Source organism: Heterodontus francisci, chromosome 1 (genome assembly GCF_036365525.1).
Source record: "Heterodontus francisci isolate sHetFra1 chromosome 1, sHetFra1.hap1, whole genome shotgun sequence".
Classification (NCBI taxonomy): Eukaryota; Metazoa; Chordata; class Chondrichthyes; order Heterodontiformes; family Heterodontidae; genus Heterodontus; species Heterodontus francisci.
Window position 1 is genome coordinate 76,755,708 of NC_090371.1, and position 17,364 is coordinate 76,773,071.

General features: G+C 44.5%; 1 protein-coding gene across 2 annotated transcripts in view; it reads right to left on the reverse strand.

Moving 5' to 3' along the window:
- ca9 (carbonic anhydrase IX) overlaps nt 1-17,364 on the reverse strand; it is a 123,810-nt gene that overhangs the window by 105,296 nt on the left and 1,150 nt on the right. The gene's annotated exons all lie outside the window — the stretch shown is intronic.

Genomic DNA, 17,364 nt, shown 5'->3' on the forward strand with positions numbered 1-17,364 from the left:
ACATGGTCCATCTCTGACACTTCCCTTGCCTTCCTCGACTTCTCTGTCTCCATCTCTGGGGATAGGCTGTCTATGAATATTCATTATAAGCCCACCGACTCGCACATCTCCTGAACTGGAAAACTTTATCAACTTTGCTTCTAATTTCCACCCTTCCCTCACCTTCACATGGTCCATCTCTGACACTTCCCTTGCCTTCCTCGACTTCTCTGTCTCCATCTCTGGGGATAGGCTGTCTATGAATATTCAATATAAGCCCACCGACTCCCACATCTACCTCGACTACACTTCTTCACACCCTGCCTCCTGTAAGGACTCCATTCCATTCTCCCAGTTTCTCCGTCTCCATGCATCTGCTCTGATGATGCTACCTTCCATGACAGTGCTTCCGATATGTCTTCCTTTTTCCTCAACCGAGGATTTCCCCCCCCCCCAACTGTGGTTAACAGGGCCCTCAACCGTGTCTGGCCCATTTCCCTCAGCTCTACCCTCACCCCTTCCCCTCCCTCCCAGAACCGTGACAGGGTTCCCCTTGTCCTCACTTTCCATCCCATCAGCCTCCAGATCCAAAAGATCATCCTCCACCACTTCTGCCACATCCAGCATGATGCCACTACCACTTGCATCTTCCCCTCCCTTCCCCTGTCAGCATTCCGAAGGGATCGTTCCCTCCGCGACACCCTGGTCCACTCCTCCATTACCCCCACCACCTCATTCCCTTCCTACAGCACCTTCCCCTGCAATCGCAGGAGATGTAATACCTTCCCATTTACCTCCTCTCTCCTCACTATCCAAGGCCCCAAACACTCTTTTCAGGTGAAGCAGCGATTTACTTGTACTTCTTTCAATGTAGTATACTGTATTCACTGCTCACAATGTGGTCTCCTCTACATTGGGGAGACCCAAATGCAGATTGGGTGACTGCTTTGTGGAACACCTCCGCTCAGTCCCTAAACATGACCCCGAGATTCCGGTTGCTGGCCATTTCAACACACCCCCTGCTCTCATGCTCACATCTCTGTCCTGGGATTGCTGCAGTGTTCCAACGAACATCAATGCAAGCTCAAGGAACAGCACCTCATTTACCAAATAGGCACACTACAGCCTGCTGGACTGAATATTGAGCTCAATAATTTCAAAGCATGACGGGTCCCCCTTTTTATGCTTAGTTATTTTTTCTTTTTTTCTTTTCCCTTTTTTATTTGGTTATTTTATTTTAGGTTTTTCAGTTTGTTTAGTTTGCTTCCACTGTGTTTACCCACTGTTTTGGTTTTTAAAAATGTTTTAATGTTTGTGCTTGGAGTGCTCTGTGCTTTACAGTCATTCAAACCCTCTCTGTACTAACGCTTTGTCTTTCAGCACACCATTAACATACCGTTCACCTTTGTTCCATGACCTTCTGGTCAGTTATTCTCTGTGACCCTGTCCTATCAACACCTTCACCTTTGTTATCCTTTGCCCCACCCCCGCTTTACTTGCTTAAAACCTTTTACATTTCTAATATTTGTCAGTTCTGAAGAAGGGTAACTGATCTGAAACGTTAACTCTGCTTCTCTCTCCACAGATGCTGCCAGACCTGCTGAGTATTTCCAGCATTTCTTCTTTTTATTTCAGATTTCCAGCATCTGCAGTATTTTGATTTTATTATCCTATATTCGTATGTTCATTTTAATTCTCCTCTCCACTCCCACTCTGACCTTTTCGTCCTCGGCCTCCTACACTGTTTCAATGAGGCTCAATGCAAAATCGAGGAATAGCACCTTATCTTTTGACTGGGCACTTTACAGCCTTTTGGACTCACTGAGTTCAACAATTTCAGATCATAACCTCTGTCCTTTTTTGGATGGCAGCTGTTGGTGATGATTCTGCTTTTTCCCTATTTGCACTTCCTCTGGACACTCTGGTCACTGACCCGAAACGTTAACTCTGCTTCTCTTTCCACAGATGCTGCCAGACCTGCTGAGTGAATCCAGCATTTCTTGTTTTTGTTCCTTTGTTTCTTTACCTGTCCCATACCATTTCCTTTTGCCTTGCACTATCATGCCTTTTGTCATTTAATCTCCCCTGCCTTCCACTGAATCACACATCCTCCCATTTGTTCCTTCCTCCCCACCCCCCCACAACCCTTTCTTAAAACCTGTTACACCTCTAAGCACTCTTAGTTCTGACGTCGCATTCGAATAACTCGTGAATATATACTTGAGGTGTTGTATGCAGAGCTACAGACCATGAGCTCGCAGGTGGGATTAGACTGGGTAGCTCCTTTTCAGCCAGCACGTTCACAATGTGCTGAATGGCCTCATTCATGCTGTAAATCTTTCTATGTTTCTATATTTAAAGAAGGACCCTGCCAGTTCTGGTGGGCATCCTACTCGCTTGTTCAGAAAAGCAGATTAAAATCAAAGCCAGTGGGAAATGTGGTATGTCAGCGGCTAAGTAGCCTGGGCCATTTTAACATCCCGCCTGCCCGCCCAGTTTCCGCCAGATGGGCAGGGTTAAAATCATCCCTTCAGATTCAGAATCCCACTGTAAGTTGTTCAAAGTTGCAAATGACCATAAACTAAGCTACAATGGAATCCAAAGGAGCGCAGCTCAGAAATTACAGAATGAATTGGACAAAATATGCTGTGGGTAGAAGAATGGTGGCTGAAGTTTAATCCTAAGTATTACACGTAGGCAGGAAAATGGGTGACACATTTACTGCATTAATGTTGCTGAAGTAGCTTAGAAAGAAGTTGGAAAAGACCCAGGAGTAAACTTAATGTTCAACATGCCCAATCAATGCTGAGAAGCAATCAACAAAGCCAGTAGATTCTGGAACTATATAGCAAAAAAGAGTTAAATATGTGACCAAACAGGATAGTGCTGTGACCAAAACAAGAAATGCTGGAATCACTCAGCAGGTCTGGCAGCATCTGTGGAAAGAGAAGCAGAGTTAACGTTTCTCTGCTTCTCTTTCCACAGATGCTGCCAGACCTGCTGAGTGATTCCAGCATTTCTTGTTTTTGTTTCAGATTTCCAGCATCCGCAGTATTTCGCTTTTATTTTAGTGCTGTGACCAGTTCGGGTTGCTGAGACTCAAAGAAGATATTCAGCTTCTGGAGATAGTGAAAAGAAAGGCCATGAGGCTGATCCCCAGACTCAGGCATCTGAGTTAAGAAGAAATGTTGGATAGACTTGAGCTTTTCAACCTTGAGTGGAGGCATTCAAGAAGTGATCTTGTAGAGGCATGCAAGATAGTTAAGGGAATGGAAATTTTTTTAGCCAGAATATTACTTTAAATTAGACTGTGGAAGGACTAGCGAAGACCAAGTTCAAACTAATAACAATAATTTCGGGACTGGTGTCAGGAAATTCTTTTTCATGCAAAGTGACAAATATGTAGAATAAACTTCCAGAAAGGATAGTGGGAGGTAGAAATACTGGAATTATTTAAGAATTGATTAGACGTTGAAATGGAGTGACTGCAGGATCTTCCTGGCTGGATGAACTCTAGTTACTTTGGCCTGGATTTTGCGGTCCCAATAATGGTGAACGCCCAGATGTTCACTGTTATTAAGAGTTGGAATGGCACGACAACTTCCAGCATGCACACTTGCACTGAAAACTGGAAGTTGAGGTGCGTCTTAGTGGGCTCCAGAGGAGCCTCTGATGATGGTCTCGCCAGGCTGCTTTGTAAAGCGACAGAGTCCCATAATTTCATCAATTTGGGCTGATTCCAGCACCAATTGTGGGCATTTAACATTGATTTATTTAGAGCTGGTATCAGCAGGCCGTCCCAGCAGACCCACTGGCCGTCCATGTCTCCGCTATAAAGACGTCTGCAAACGCGACATGAAATCGTGTGACATTGATCACAAGTCGTGGGAGTCAGTTGCCAGCATTCGCCAGAGCTGGCGGGCAGCCATAAAGACAGGGCTAAATTGTGGCGAGTCGAAGAGACTTAGTAGTTGGCAGGAAAAAAGACAGAGGCGCAAGGGGAGAGCCAACTGTGCAACAGCCCCGACAAACAAATTTCTCTGCAGCACCTGTGGAAGAGCCTGTCACTCCAGAATCGGCCTTTATAGCCACTCCAGGTGCTGCTTCACAAACCACTGACCACCTCCAGGCGCGTATCCATTGTCTCTCGAGATAAGGAGGCCCAAAAGAAAAGAGATCAGCAGGCACAGAGCCTGCTCGGGAGCACGTTCAAATCTGTTCGCAGTATTAAATTATATGCAAGGAATGCTCGGCTTCTGTTTAACATTTGGAGGCAACTTTTAAACGATTTGGATCTCATTCGTAGCAAAAGTAAATTGCTGTAAATACCGAAGTCTCAAACACTGAGCTCTAATCTCAAACAGTTTTTAGACATTCAAGAGCTGCTGCTGGCAGGAGAGCAGTACTTTGCTATGGTGGCACATTCCCAGTATTCAGGATTTTAGAGTCACATTCACAGCTATTACAAACAGTAAAGAGCAGAATGCAGTCACTGACTTACAGCGCTGTGCTGACACTGGCTGGAAGGTGCCCCGGTGTCTCGCACTCCGTTAGCTGCTGAGCCACCCACCCCACTGCAACCCCCACCTCCCCATCCCCAGCCCCGCCCTGGTGTCTCTCAGAGCTGAAGGGAAAAAAACAATAGTGTCTAGCATTTTGAGGAATAAATGCAGATTGTAGCAGAGCAGTAACATATTTACAGTCACTCAAAAGGTGATATTGTGCATTATTAAATGAACAAGGCTTTGATGAAATGTTACTTTAGAAATTATAATTAGAAAGTGGGTGAGGAAAATCTGTAGGGCTGAATTTTATGGAGCCTGCAGGAGCGGAATAGGAGGCAGGCTTGCGGCGGGGGGTGCGGGGTGGGGTGGTGGGGTGGGTGGGTGGCGGAGGGATGGTGCTGAAAAATTGGGAGGAGATGTGCTCGCCTAGAAACCTGACATCATGATGTTGGTTCCGCATTTTGCCAGCGGCAGTAAACAGCCTAGGCTCATTGCTGCTACAACATAGCGGAATTGCAATTAAGCCACTTGACCAGGTGTTAAGATTAATTTTCATGGGCCTGGCTGTGATTTTACATGGAGGTTTGAATTTAATGAACAGTGCACAGAGATCACAGGAAATCCCTGACCAGTTAAAGCTGCCGGCACCAAGGGGAGGCCTCAGTGCTGCCTCTGGAAGTCAGCCATAGTGAGGTTGTTGGTCTATTATTGGTTGCCTTGAAGGGAAGAATGGGAGTGGAGGCCATTGCCAGCCTGCGACAGATGGCCTCTAAGAGCAGGAGCTCCTTCGGGTGGTGGCCCACCCCCGCTCGAGCATTGGATAGGCCTCTCACCTCCAGGCCATTAATTAACCATAAATTCAGCCCATAATCTCTGTTGGCTCATAAGAAAAAGTACTGAAATAAACTTAAATTTTACACCAATTCAATCATGCCAGTTTTAAGGGTGAATTCTGATTCTGATTGCAAAGTTGTTGCCAGGAAATGTGAACTTTAAAACCACAGGCAAATAAAGCATTAATATAAAACCAATTAGTCATATCTAAGATATGACCAGATAAAAATGGAGTAGTTCTGAAAGAATAGTGTACGTTAAGGTACTGTTATGGCCAGGTGGCAAGGGCAGTGGGTGATTCTTGCTGTTCACCTCTCAACTGTGACCATGGCAAGTGTTTTTGTTACTAGGGTTTTAATCCCTTGTGTTTTATTTGTGAAATAAACAGACACTGACAGGTTTACTTGTAGAAGATTAAATATTACACACACACACACACACACACACGAAAAGAGCAAGTAGGTTGAAGTCAGGTAGGTGTTCAGGGTTCACGGTAAACCTGATGAATCTTCTCGGAGGAAAGTTTCTCTTTTAAAATTGCAGGCCTGGGTTGTTTGTAGATTTTCCTGGTGGTTGAGAATTCAGTTTGGAGGCAGTGGTCACTTTCAGTTCTCTGCTGCACCACATTGAGGGGTAGAATTCGCAGCAGGGCTCCTTCTTTGGTTTTTGCTGGATCTTGCACAGCTCTCGGCTGGAAAGGCTTTTGTGATGTTGTTGTAATTTCTCTCCTCCTTTCTCTCTCTCCACAAAGAGCTACTTTTTAAGGTAAAAATCTCTCACATGCTGTCTCTGTTGGGAGACACAGGTCCTGGGGAGGACCCCGAGCTTCCGGTTGCTTGCCATTTCAACACTCCCCCCCTGCTCTCATGCTCACACCTCTGTCCTGGGATTGCTGCAGTGTTCCAGTGAACATCAACGCAAGCTCGAGGAGCAGCATCTCATTTACCGATTAGGCACACTACAGCCTGCCAAGCTGAACATTGAGTTCAATAATTTCAGAGCATGACGGGCCCCCCATTTTACTTTCATTTTCAGTTATATTTTTCTTTTTCCTTTTTTTTTTATATATATATTTTTTTGTGTGTTTATTTTATTTTATTTCATCTCGGTTTGTTCAGTTTGCCTACCCACTTTTTTTTCATGTTTGTACTTGCAGCTGTTCAACTTTCAGTCCATTAACACCCTATCTGTACTAAAGCTTTGTCTTTCAACACAACATTAACATATCTTTACTCCACGACCTTCTGGTCAGCTATTCTGTGACCTTGTCCTATTTACACCTTTTTCTTTGTTATCTCTTGCCCCACCTCCGCTTTACGTGCTTATAACCTTTTACATTTCTAATATTTGTCAGTTCTGAAGAAGGGTCACTGACCTGAAACATTAACTCTGCTTCTCTCTCTCCACAGCTGCTGCCAGACCTGATGAGTATTTCCAGCATTTCTTGTTTTTATTATCTTTGACTAGGCCATCTGCCCTAAAATTGGCTTATGTGGCTCAGTGTCAAATTTTGCTTAATTACGCTCCTGGGAGGCACCTTGGAATGTTTTATTACATTAAAGGTGCAAGATAAATATAATTTGTTGCTTTTTTGTATTAAGCTTGGCTGTTGCAATAGTTACAACACAATGGATATTCTTTTACAGTTTGTTGCACTTCAGCCTTTCTCATTTGAACTGTGAAATTAATAACAAAGGGGCAGAAAGGGGCAAAAAGGCAGAAAGGCTATGGGTGTACCTACCTCACATGGACTGCAGCAGTTCAAGAAGGCAGTTTACCACCACCTTCTCAAGGGCAATTAGGAATGGGCAATAAATGCTGGCATAGCCAGTGATGCCCACTTCCCATGAATGAATTTTAAAAAAAGAAATCCATTTGCTGCCAATTTCCAACTGAGGGCAATTAATATGTATAGCCAATCTAATGCCATCAAAACACAGTCTGATTTAAAACACATTTCTCCCTATAAATAAAGTGGCTAAGCATACAACCATCAATGGAGAGCAGCACAATTGTATTCGCTAACAGTACTAGCTAGCTAGCAAGCAAAATAGCATGTAATACCAATACAAATTATTATTGTTGACAGAATAGAGGTAGCTACACCCTGTCACGGGTGTGGTAGATGGACCTTATTGGATGAATTCTGTGGATTCACACTATGTCAGGAGTGCAAATTCATCCAATAAACCATAAAATTCAAGCAGGATTGGCATTGTGGTTATTGAGGTGAGGCAGTAGAACAATCAGCAATAGGAAGACAGACCATTTCTCACACTGCTATTGTCACAAGAAATCTAGCCCGTGATGGTCAATGTTTGTGCAACTACTCCACCTGTTTCTAATATGTGTCTGAAGACAGGGCAGCCAACAAAAGGGCAGTGTTCTCCAAAGCAGGAGAATTTTATACAATACAGCAGATAGTCCTTCAGAAGAGTCATGTAAAACACAAAAGCAAACTGGGACAAGAAGGGACAGAGAGATTAATGGTAGGTAGCCAAGACTAGTTTATTCATATTGACAGGCTGTTAAACTAGGTCCTGGATTCTAAAATACAGAAACAACAGCATCTTTCATGGACAAAATGTAATTTACTCACCAAAGCTAGTGAGAAAATTAGATAAACACAACTACAAATTAAGTGTGCCTTTCAGTTCCTCTAATAAAGTGATTTTCTTAAATTCACTTAAGTCTATATTTCAGTCTATCACTATCTATTCCGATTCAGCTCTGCCAAGATAATTATTAACAAAAAGCTTTTCTGCAAACATTGAGCAGTTGTTACTGCATGTATTGTTCAGTTACAAAATGTTTAGTCACAGGCCAGAATTTTACTGAGCTCCGGACGTTGAGCTCCATGGTGGGGGTGGGGCTCTGGCAACAGACCGCCATGGAGCCTCATGCCGGGACTGCTGAGCCCGATCTTCCCGGCGGTGGCAAGGCTCTGCGGTGTGTGCCCCCCACACCAGCCCCACCACTGGGCGATGGGACCCCGATTAACATATTTAAATTAATGAAATAAATACATTTAAATAAAATCAACAGCGATCCTACTGTCAGGCTGTGATCTTCTGAGAGGTGGTCGGCACTCACTCACCTACACTTTCCTGTTCAGGGAAGGCAGGCACCACCATGGTGGGGAAGGGGGGAATTTATGATTTTAAGTACAGTGGGGAAGTGGGGGTGGAGGAACGGGCTCTAATGCAAATTACTAGTGTAGGGGAGGGTGGGAAGGGGAGACCTATGCATGGTTTGGAGGGGGAAGGTCAAGTGTTGAAGGTAAGTGTTTTGCAGGGGGTGGTGGGGGAAGAGGGCAAATGTTGAATTTAATCGTTATTGGGGTGAGAAGGGGCGATAGATTTATCAATGGTACATTGATGGGGTGGATAGCCCTTTAAAAATTTACATGACTCGGCGAGGCGGGCTGCCCTTTAAAAATGACACTAGCGTCTGAGCACAGGCAGCTGATGCCATTGCCTGCTTTGGAGAGCCCGCCCCCTCCATGTGATTGGGGGGGCCCCAACAGGCTCATTACCCTGGGCCACGGTGAGGAAGAGCGCAGCAGCATGGCGCCATGTGGCCCATCCACCGCAGCTTCCGGCGGTGGGAGAAGAAAGTCCAGCCCACTATCTGTAATAATTGTACTCCAGACTAACCAATTTATGCCCAAGCCAAATTTCTTACCCATTAGCAAAGGTGCACTTTTAATGTCATGTTATTGTATGATACAAACAACTTTCAAATGACAAAGGCCACTCAGGTTATCTGCCCTCAAACAGGACTGTAAATGAAGCACATTGCAGTTACGGATCTTTTACATACTTGTAAAACTTGTCCTTTAATGCAATTTGCAGGAAAGAAAATGACTGTTTCTGACATGGTCATTGAAGCAGAATACATTTTTGCTATGTCTTCTATGACAGTTTTAAATGTGCAAATGCAGCATGGATTTTGTTAAAGAATCATAGACAGTTCATCATAGATTAAGGTTTATTAAACCTGTTACATTGTATTTACTAACTATTGTATATGGGTCAGTAGCATCCTGTTTTTGCCAATATCATTCAGCCCCATTACACTGCACCCTTGTATTCATGAGGAAATTACAGTGCTAACTTCTGGAGATTCCTTGGATTTTCTTGCCTATTTTCCCCTCAGTAAAAGTTCTTGAACAATAATGTGATTCCAAATGGATAGCAGCACAACTGTGACATTTATATAGAAATAAAAGTCCAGTAACTTTCAACATGTCACTGAGCTTGTGTCGCAAGTGAAAGTAATGCGTGCCAGAGTGTAGAAATCGAGACATTCCCTTGGTGACATTTGCCATTTTAAAATGAGTTTACATAATATAGGCCTTTAAACATGTGTTTTAAAATAACCTAGCTGCTAGGTTATTTTAAAACACAAGGTTAAATGCTTGGAGCAGGGGTGTCCAACAGTTTTGCATGGGGGCTGCATTACAATTTTTGTCATAGGGGGTTGGTGAGACAATTTCGGAAAGATAAAGGCATTAAAAATTTGTCTATTAATCAAAACAACAACAAATGTGAATTTTTGTGAAGAAGCTTTAAATGAGAAGACTAATTTATTGACTTACTTTTCTTGTGTTGTCACTATGTTGGACACTGATTTACTGAGATACCTGGCATTTCTTTTTTGTTTGCACATGGAGTCAATGTCTGCCTATGCACTTCTTATACTGATGCAGAATATTTTGGATAGATGGCCATCTTTCAGGAGTAATCTTGATTACTCCCTCTCTCTCTGTTCGCCTGTCTCTCCCCCTCCCTCTCTGTGGCCTCCCCCCTCTGTGTTCCCCCCTCTGTCCACACCACCCCCCCCCCGAGTCATCCCTTCCTGAGTTGCCCCCCCATGTTGTCCCTCCTCTCTGTCATCCCTGCTCTCTGTCCCCCTCTCTCTCTGTCCCCCAGCTCTTTTTCTATCCCTTGCTCTCTGTTTCTCTCTGCCAGCTCTCTCTGCTCTTCTCTCTATCTCTGTGTGCCCCCCCTCTCTCTCTGTCCCTCACCACCACGTCCCCCCCACCGCCCACTACCCCAACCATTGCCGAAAGCGGGAACAGTGGTTTAAGAACTGCGGACAGCTGCAGGGTTTCCGGCGGGCTGTTCCAAAAAAAATTGAAACTTGCCAGGAAACCCCAAAGCTGTCTGAAGGTTGAAAGCCATTGCTCTCACTCTCAGCACCTGTCAACTGTGAATATGGAAAGGAATGTTAATGAGCATTAGTTGAAGATCTGACCTTAGAAATTCCAATTCAGCCGTGAACAAAGAACAGTACATCACAGGAACAGGCCATTCGGCCCTCCAAGCCTGCGCCGATCTCGATGCCTGCCTAAACTAAAACCTTCTGCACTTCCAGGGTCCGTATCCCTCTGTTCCCATCCTATTCATGTATTTGTTAAGATGCCTCTTAAACGTCGCTATCGTACCTGCTTCCACCACCTCCCCCGGCAGCAAGTTCCAGGCACTCACCACCCTCTGTGTAAAGAACTTGCCTCGCACATTCCCTCTAAACTTTGCCCCTCGCACCTTAAACCTATGTCCCCTAGTAACTGACTCTTACACCCTGGGAAAAAGCTTCAGACTATCCACTCTGTCTATGCCTCTCATAACTTTGTAAGCCTCTATCATGTCGCCCCTCCACCTCCGTCATTCCAGTGAAAACAATCCGAGTTTTTCCAACCTCTCCTCATAGCTAATGCCATCCAGACCAGGCAACATCCTGGTAAACCTCTTCTGTACCCTCCCCAAAGCCTCCACGTCCTTTTGGTAGTGTGGCGACCAGCATTGCATGCAATATTCTAAGTGTGGCCTAACTAAAGTTCTGTACAGCTGCAGCATGACTTGCCAATTTTTATACTCTGTGCCCCGACCGATGAAGGCAAGCATGCCGTATGCATTCTTGACTACCTTATCCACCTGCGTTGCCACTTTCAGTGACCTGTGGATCTGTACGCTCAGATCTCCCTGCCTGTCAATACTCCTAAGGGTTCTGCCATTTACTGTATACTTCCCACCTGCATTAGACCTTCCAAAATGCATTCCCTCACATTTGTCCGGATTAAACTCCATCTGCCATTTCTCCGCCCAAGTCTCCAACTGATCTATATCCTACTGTATCCTCTGACAATCCTCAACTCCATCAACCTTTGTGTCGTCCGCAAACTTACGAATCAGACCAGCTACATTTTCCTCCAAATCATTTATTTATACTACAAACAGCAAAGGTCCCAGCACTGATCCCTGTGGAACACCACTAGTCACAGCCCTCCATTCAGAAAAGCACCCTTCTACTGCTACCCTCTGTCCTCACCTGTAGCCAATGAGGATACAAAGATTTCTGTCAAGGCCCCAGCAATTTCTTCCCTTGCCTCCCTCAGTATTCTGGGGTAGATCCCATCAGGCCCTGGGGACTTATCTACCTTAATGCTTTGCAAGACGCCCAACACCTCCTCCTTTTTGATAACGACATGACCGAGACTATCTACACTCCCTTCCCTTGACTCATCATCCACCAAGTCGTTCTCTTTGGTGAATACTGATGCAAAGTATTCATTTAGTACCTCGCCCATTTCCTCTGGCTCCACACATAGATTCCCATCTCTGTCCTTGAGTGGGCCAACCCTTTCCCTGGTTACCCTCTTGCTCTTTATATATGTATAAAAAGTCTTGGGATTTTCCTTAATCCTGTTTGCCAATGACTTTTCATGACCCCTTTTTAGCCCTCCTGACTCCTTGCTTAAGTTCCTTCCTACTGTCTTTATATTCCTCAAGGGCTTTGTCTGTTCCCAGTCTTCCAGCCCTTACGAATGCTTCCTTTTTCTTTTTGACTAGGCTCACAATATCCCGCGTTATCCAAGGTTCCCGAAACTTGCCAAACTTATCCTTCTTCCTCACAAGAACATGCTGGTCCTGGATTCTAATCAACTGACGTTTGAAAGACTCCCACATGTCAGATGTTGATTTACCCTCAAACAGCCGCCCCCAATCTAAATTCTTCAGTTCCTGCCTAATATTGTTATAATTAGCCTTCCCCCAATTTAACACCTTCACCCAAGGACTACTCTTATCCTCTTCCACAAGTACCTTAAAACTTACGGAATTATGGTCACTGTTCCCGAAATGCTTGCCTACTGAAACTTCGACCACCTGGCCGGGCTCATTCCCCTATACCAAGTCCAGTATGGCCCCATCCCGAGTTGGACTATCTACAAATTGTTTCAAGAAGCCCTCCTGGATGCTCCTTACAAATTCTGCCCCATCCAAGCCCCTAGCACTAAGTGAATCCCAGTCAATATAGGGGAAGTTAAAATCACCCACCACTACAACCCTGTTACCTTTACATCTTTCCAAAATCTGTCTACATATCTGCTCCTCTACCTCACACTGGCTGTTGGGAGGCCTGTAGTAAACCCCCAACATCGTGACTGCACCCTTCTTATTCCTGAGCTCCACCCATATTGCCTCGCTGCACAACCCCTCCGAGGTGTCCTCCCACAGTACAGCTGTGATATTCTCCTTAACCAGTAATGCAACTCCCCACCCCTTTTACATCCCCCTCTATTCCGCCTGAAGCTTCTAAAGTCCGGAACATTTAGCTGCCAATCCTGTCCTTCCCTCAACCAAGTCTCTGTGATAGCAACAACATCATATTTCCAAGTACTAATCCAAGCTCTAAGTTCATCTGCCTTACCTGTTATACTTCTTGCATTGGAACAAATGTACTTCAGACCACCAGTCCCGCTGTGCTCTGCAACATCTCCCTGCCTGCTCTTCCTCTTAGTCTTACTGGCCTTATTTACTAGTTCCCCCTCATTTATTTCACCCACTGTCCTACTGCTCTGGTTCCCATCCCCCTGCCACACTAGTTTAAACCCTCCCGACGCTAGCAAACCTCGCAGCCAGGATATTTGTGCCCCTCCAGTTTAGATGCAACCTGTCCTTCTTGTACAGGTCCCACCTGTCCCTGAAGAGGTCCCAATGATCCAGATATCTGAAACCCTCCCTTCTACACCAGCTGTTCAGCCACGTGTTTAGCTGCATTATCTTCCTATTTCTAGCCTCACTGGCACGTGGCACAGGGAGTAATCCAGAGATTACAACCCTAGAGGTCCTGTCTTTTAACTTTCTACCTAACTCCCTGAACTCCCCCTGCAGGATCTCGTCACTCTTCCTGCCTATGTTGTTGGTACCGATGTGTACCACAACCTCTGGCTCTTCACCCTCCCCCTTCAGAATGCCCCCTGTCCGTTCAGAGACATCCTTGACCCTGGCACCAGGGAGGCAACATACCATCTTGGGGTCTCTTTCAAGTCCACAGAAGCGCCTATCTGTGCCCCTGACTATAGATCCCCTATAACTATTGCTGTTCTGCGCTTTGTCCCTCCCTGCTGAACAACAGTGCCAGCCGTGATGCCACTGCTCTGGCTGCTGCTGTTATTGTGAAACAGACAGTGCGATTGTTTTTTAAATAGCTGGTCTGGTTTCAATGAAGAAGCCAATTGGAAATTTCTTATCCCTGAAATTACCAGTCACGGACCTCAAAAGTTTTTTACCACGGACACTGATGTCAGTGTACAGACACGTTGCCAACCCTTGCCAACAGCATCCCACCCCCCACCGTCGTCCCATATATGGTCCATGACGATGGAGGGGTGGGATCTCCCAAGCTGGGAATTTCTTCGGCCTTGGTCTGCCTTCTGCCCAGTGAACTGGACTCCATGATAGATTCAGCCTCCAGGCTTGCCAGGAGGTTGATGTGGGGCCAACTGGCCTGGAAATCATGGAAGCTGTTGCCTGCATCGGCAGTCCTCGACCTCTTCTCCCACCTCTCCTCCTCTGGTAGGTGCTCAAAGATACACTGCAATATTCAAACAAAGTCACCCTGTTCGGATTCCAGATATTCTGACTGGGTAAGGAGCAGAGGTTTACTATGCCCAATCCGTTACACTTCCAGTGACATAGTGGGACCTTTGGTCCCAATCTATCCACTGGTAACATAGGAATGTTCAGGATCAGAAAAAACCTTTATAGTCTGCTTGGTCAGTCCCAGTGTCTAGCAAATATCACCTCCCACGACTGCATACTGTAAGCGCCCCTCCAAGCCACATACCATCCTGACTTGGAACTATATCGCCGCTCCTTCACTGCTGCTGGCTCAGAAACCTGGAACTCCCTCCCTAATGGCACTGTGGGTGTATCTGCACCATATGGACTGCATGTTACATAACTATCACAATTAAATTTAGGGATGGGCAATAAATGCTGGCCTTGCCAGCAATGCTCACATCCCATGAATGAATCACAAAAAACCTGTCTATCAAATTTTTTTTGCCAGATTCTTATCCAACTCCCATTGTTTCCCTTGGCAATCCATTCCATACATTCACCACCTTCTGCTTCAAATATGAATTGTTTCACTTCTAGATCATGGCATTTGTTTCATTAACCATAGAAGTTTCTCTGTACCAAATGCACAATGGATAACTTAGTTCTGTGGCATCCTTCAGCTAAGGTGACAGCCCTGTGACTGTTAGGCAGAATCATTTTTTTTTTAAAAGGACAGCTGTTGTAAAAATATTGATAAGTTTTGAATTTCAAAAGGCATGTATTTTTACTTAACTTATTAAAAAAAATATTCATACATAGAAGGTTTATATTGAAAATAATTCCAGTTAAAGGGATCATTGTAGTGCTTACCACTAGCATTTTTAGCAGCAGGGTTCATTTACTAATTACCTCATAGACTGGAATGTTTCACATGGAGTTACATAGTGTCGATAGCACAGAAACGTACCATTCAGCTCAACTGGTCTACGCTGGTGTTTCTGCTCCACATGAACTTTCTCCCACCCCTCTTCATCTAACCATATAGGTTTAATAACAATATCATCATCGTTGGTTGACTATTATCAGAGCTTCTGTGACTGCCCTCTCCACCTCTTTACACGGCAGGAACCTAAACCTTGGTGTTGTGTTTCAGACAGTCCATGGTCGCTCTGTCATTGACTTGTTTTAAGCTGCAGCTGCGTCAGATTAAATAATTATTTCGTCCACCTTTCCATGGCATTACCTCCATTAAGCATCCCACTACTCTCTTCCAGGCGCTCATCGCCCAAAGCCATTGGCATTTTATAGAGGTGGCCAGGTTACATAACTATCACAAGGCACTCAGTAGTGACCAGTCCCAGGTAAAGGAAGAAAATAAATAACTTGCATTTATTTAGCACCTTTCACGACCTTAGGATATTCCAAGGCACTTGACAGCCACTGAAATGCAGCACTGTTTACTGTCATTATGGTCACAGGTTTTAACATCTGACCTGACTGAGCTAATGATATCACTCGGGGAGATGGTGGCATAGTGGTAATATCACTGAACTAGTAATCTGAAGAAGGGTCACTGACCTGAAACGTTAACTCTGCTTCTCTCTCCACAGATGTTGCCAGACCTGCTGAGTTTTTCCATCACTTTGTTTATATTTTAGTAAACCAGAGGCCTGGGCTGATGCCCTGGTTACATGGGTTTGAATCCCACCACAGCAGTTGGCGGAGTTTGAATTTAATTAATAAATTCAATTAATTAACAAAAAATTCATCTGGAATTGAGAGCTAGTCTCAGAAATGGTGCCATGAAACTAATCATTGATTGTCAGAAAAACCCATCTGGTTCACCAAGGTCCTTTCGGGAAGGAAATCTGCTGTCCTTACCTAGTCTGGCCTAAATGTGACTCTAGACCCACAGCAATTTGATTGACTCTTAACTACCCTCTGAAATGGCCTAGAAAGCCACTCAATTGTCAAGGGCAATTAGAAATGGACAACAGTGGCCTTGCCAGTGACGCCCACATTCCATGAAAGAATTAAAAACATCCATATTTGGTACTAGGTACTTGGGTACATGATAGCATCATAACTTTTTAGAATTATCCTATGATAACAACCCTCTGTGTTCAGGAGAATCAATTGATTACTTTTAAGAGCAATTATAATTGTAAGGAAAATGTAATATACAGAATATTCAGGCTAGGTCTGTACAAAATCTATTACAAATTTTGATAATTTTAGATTTGGCACCATTTGGTCTGTTTACAGTTACTTTTTTTATTTTGAAACTCTGGGGTAGATTTTAAGATGCTGCTTAAAATGGTGTGGCGTTTCGGGGGGTGGGGGGGGGGTTAGGGTTGTGGGGATTTGGTCGCACATCATTACTGTACAGTTCGCAACATGCTCCCCACCTTTCTTAACATACCTAAGACCAGGAAAGGAAGGGGTCCCTGCCCAGGGTAGGTGGGGCCCTACTGTAAATTAGAAAACCACAGTGTGCTGATGTCTTGAGCGCTGTAGCAGCATTTTAACTTTCGGATTTGGGAGGCCTACACAGGGCCAACTAAGAAAGCCAAACCATGGCAGGAGTCACAGAGAGATCAGAAGAAGATTACTTAAATAGGTAGCCTTTCAGAAGGCCTTCCATAATGTGCCCCATAATAGATGAATGGATTAAGATTAGAGAATGCAGAGTCGGGACAAATGGTTAAATGGATTGCTCTTCAAGACAGAAAGCAGAGAGGGGAGTAAAGATTTTTAAGCTGTAATTACCTTATTCCACCAATTTGAGGTCTTGAATTGGAGAGAGAGCCAAGCAAGGAAAGAAGAACATTGAAAGAGAAAGAAACTCTAGTGCGGAGAAAGCCTAGCAAATAAAAAAAATTAAGGAGGAAGGAAATGTATGCTATGTGAGGAGCCATACTATAAATACATAATTAGATCGTATTCATATTTATAAAGGACCTTTCACAACCATGAGACATCCAAACATGCTACAGCCAATTAATTACTTCTGAAGTGTAGTCACTGTTGGATGTAGGGACACATGGCAGACAATTCAAGCACAGCAAGATCCACAAACATCAATAAGACAAAGAATCAGAAAATCCATTTTAGTGATGTTGGTCAGGATACCAGAATAACTCTACTGTTCTTCAACCAGCCCCGTGGGATCTTTTAGATCCATCTGAGATTGTAGA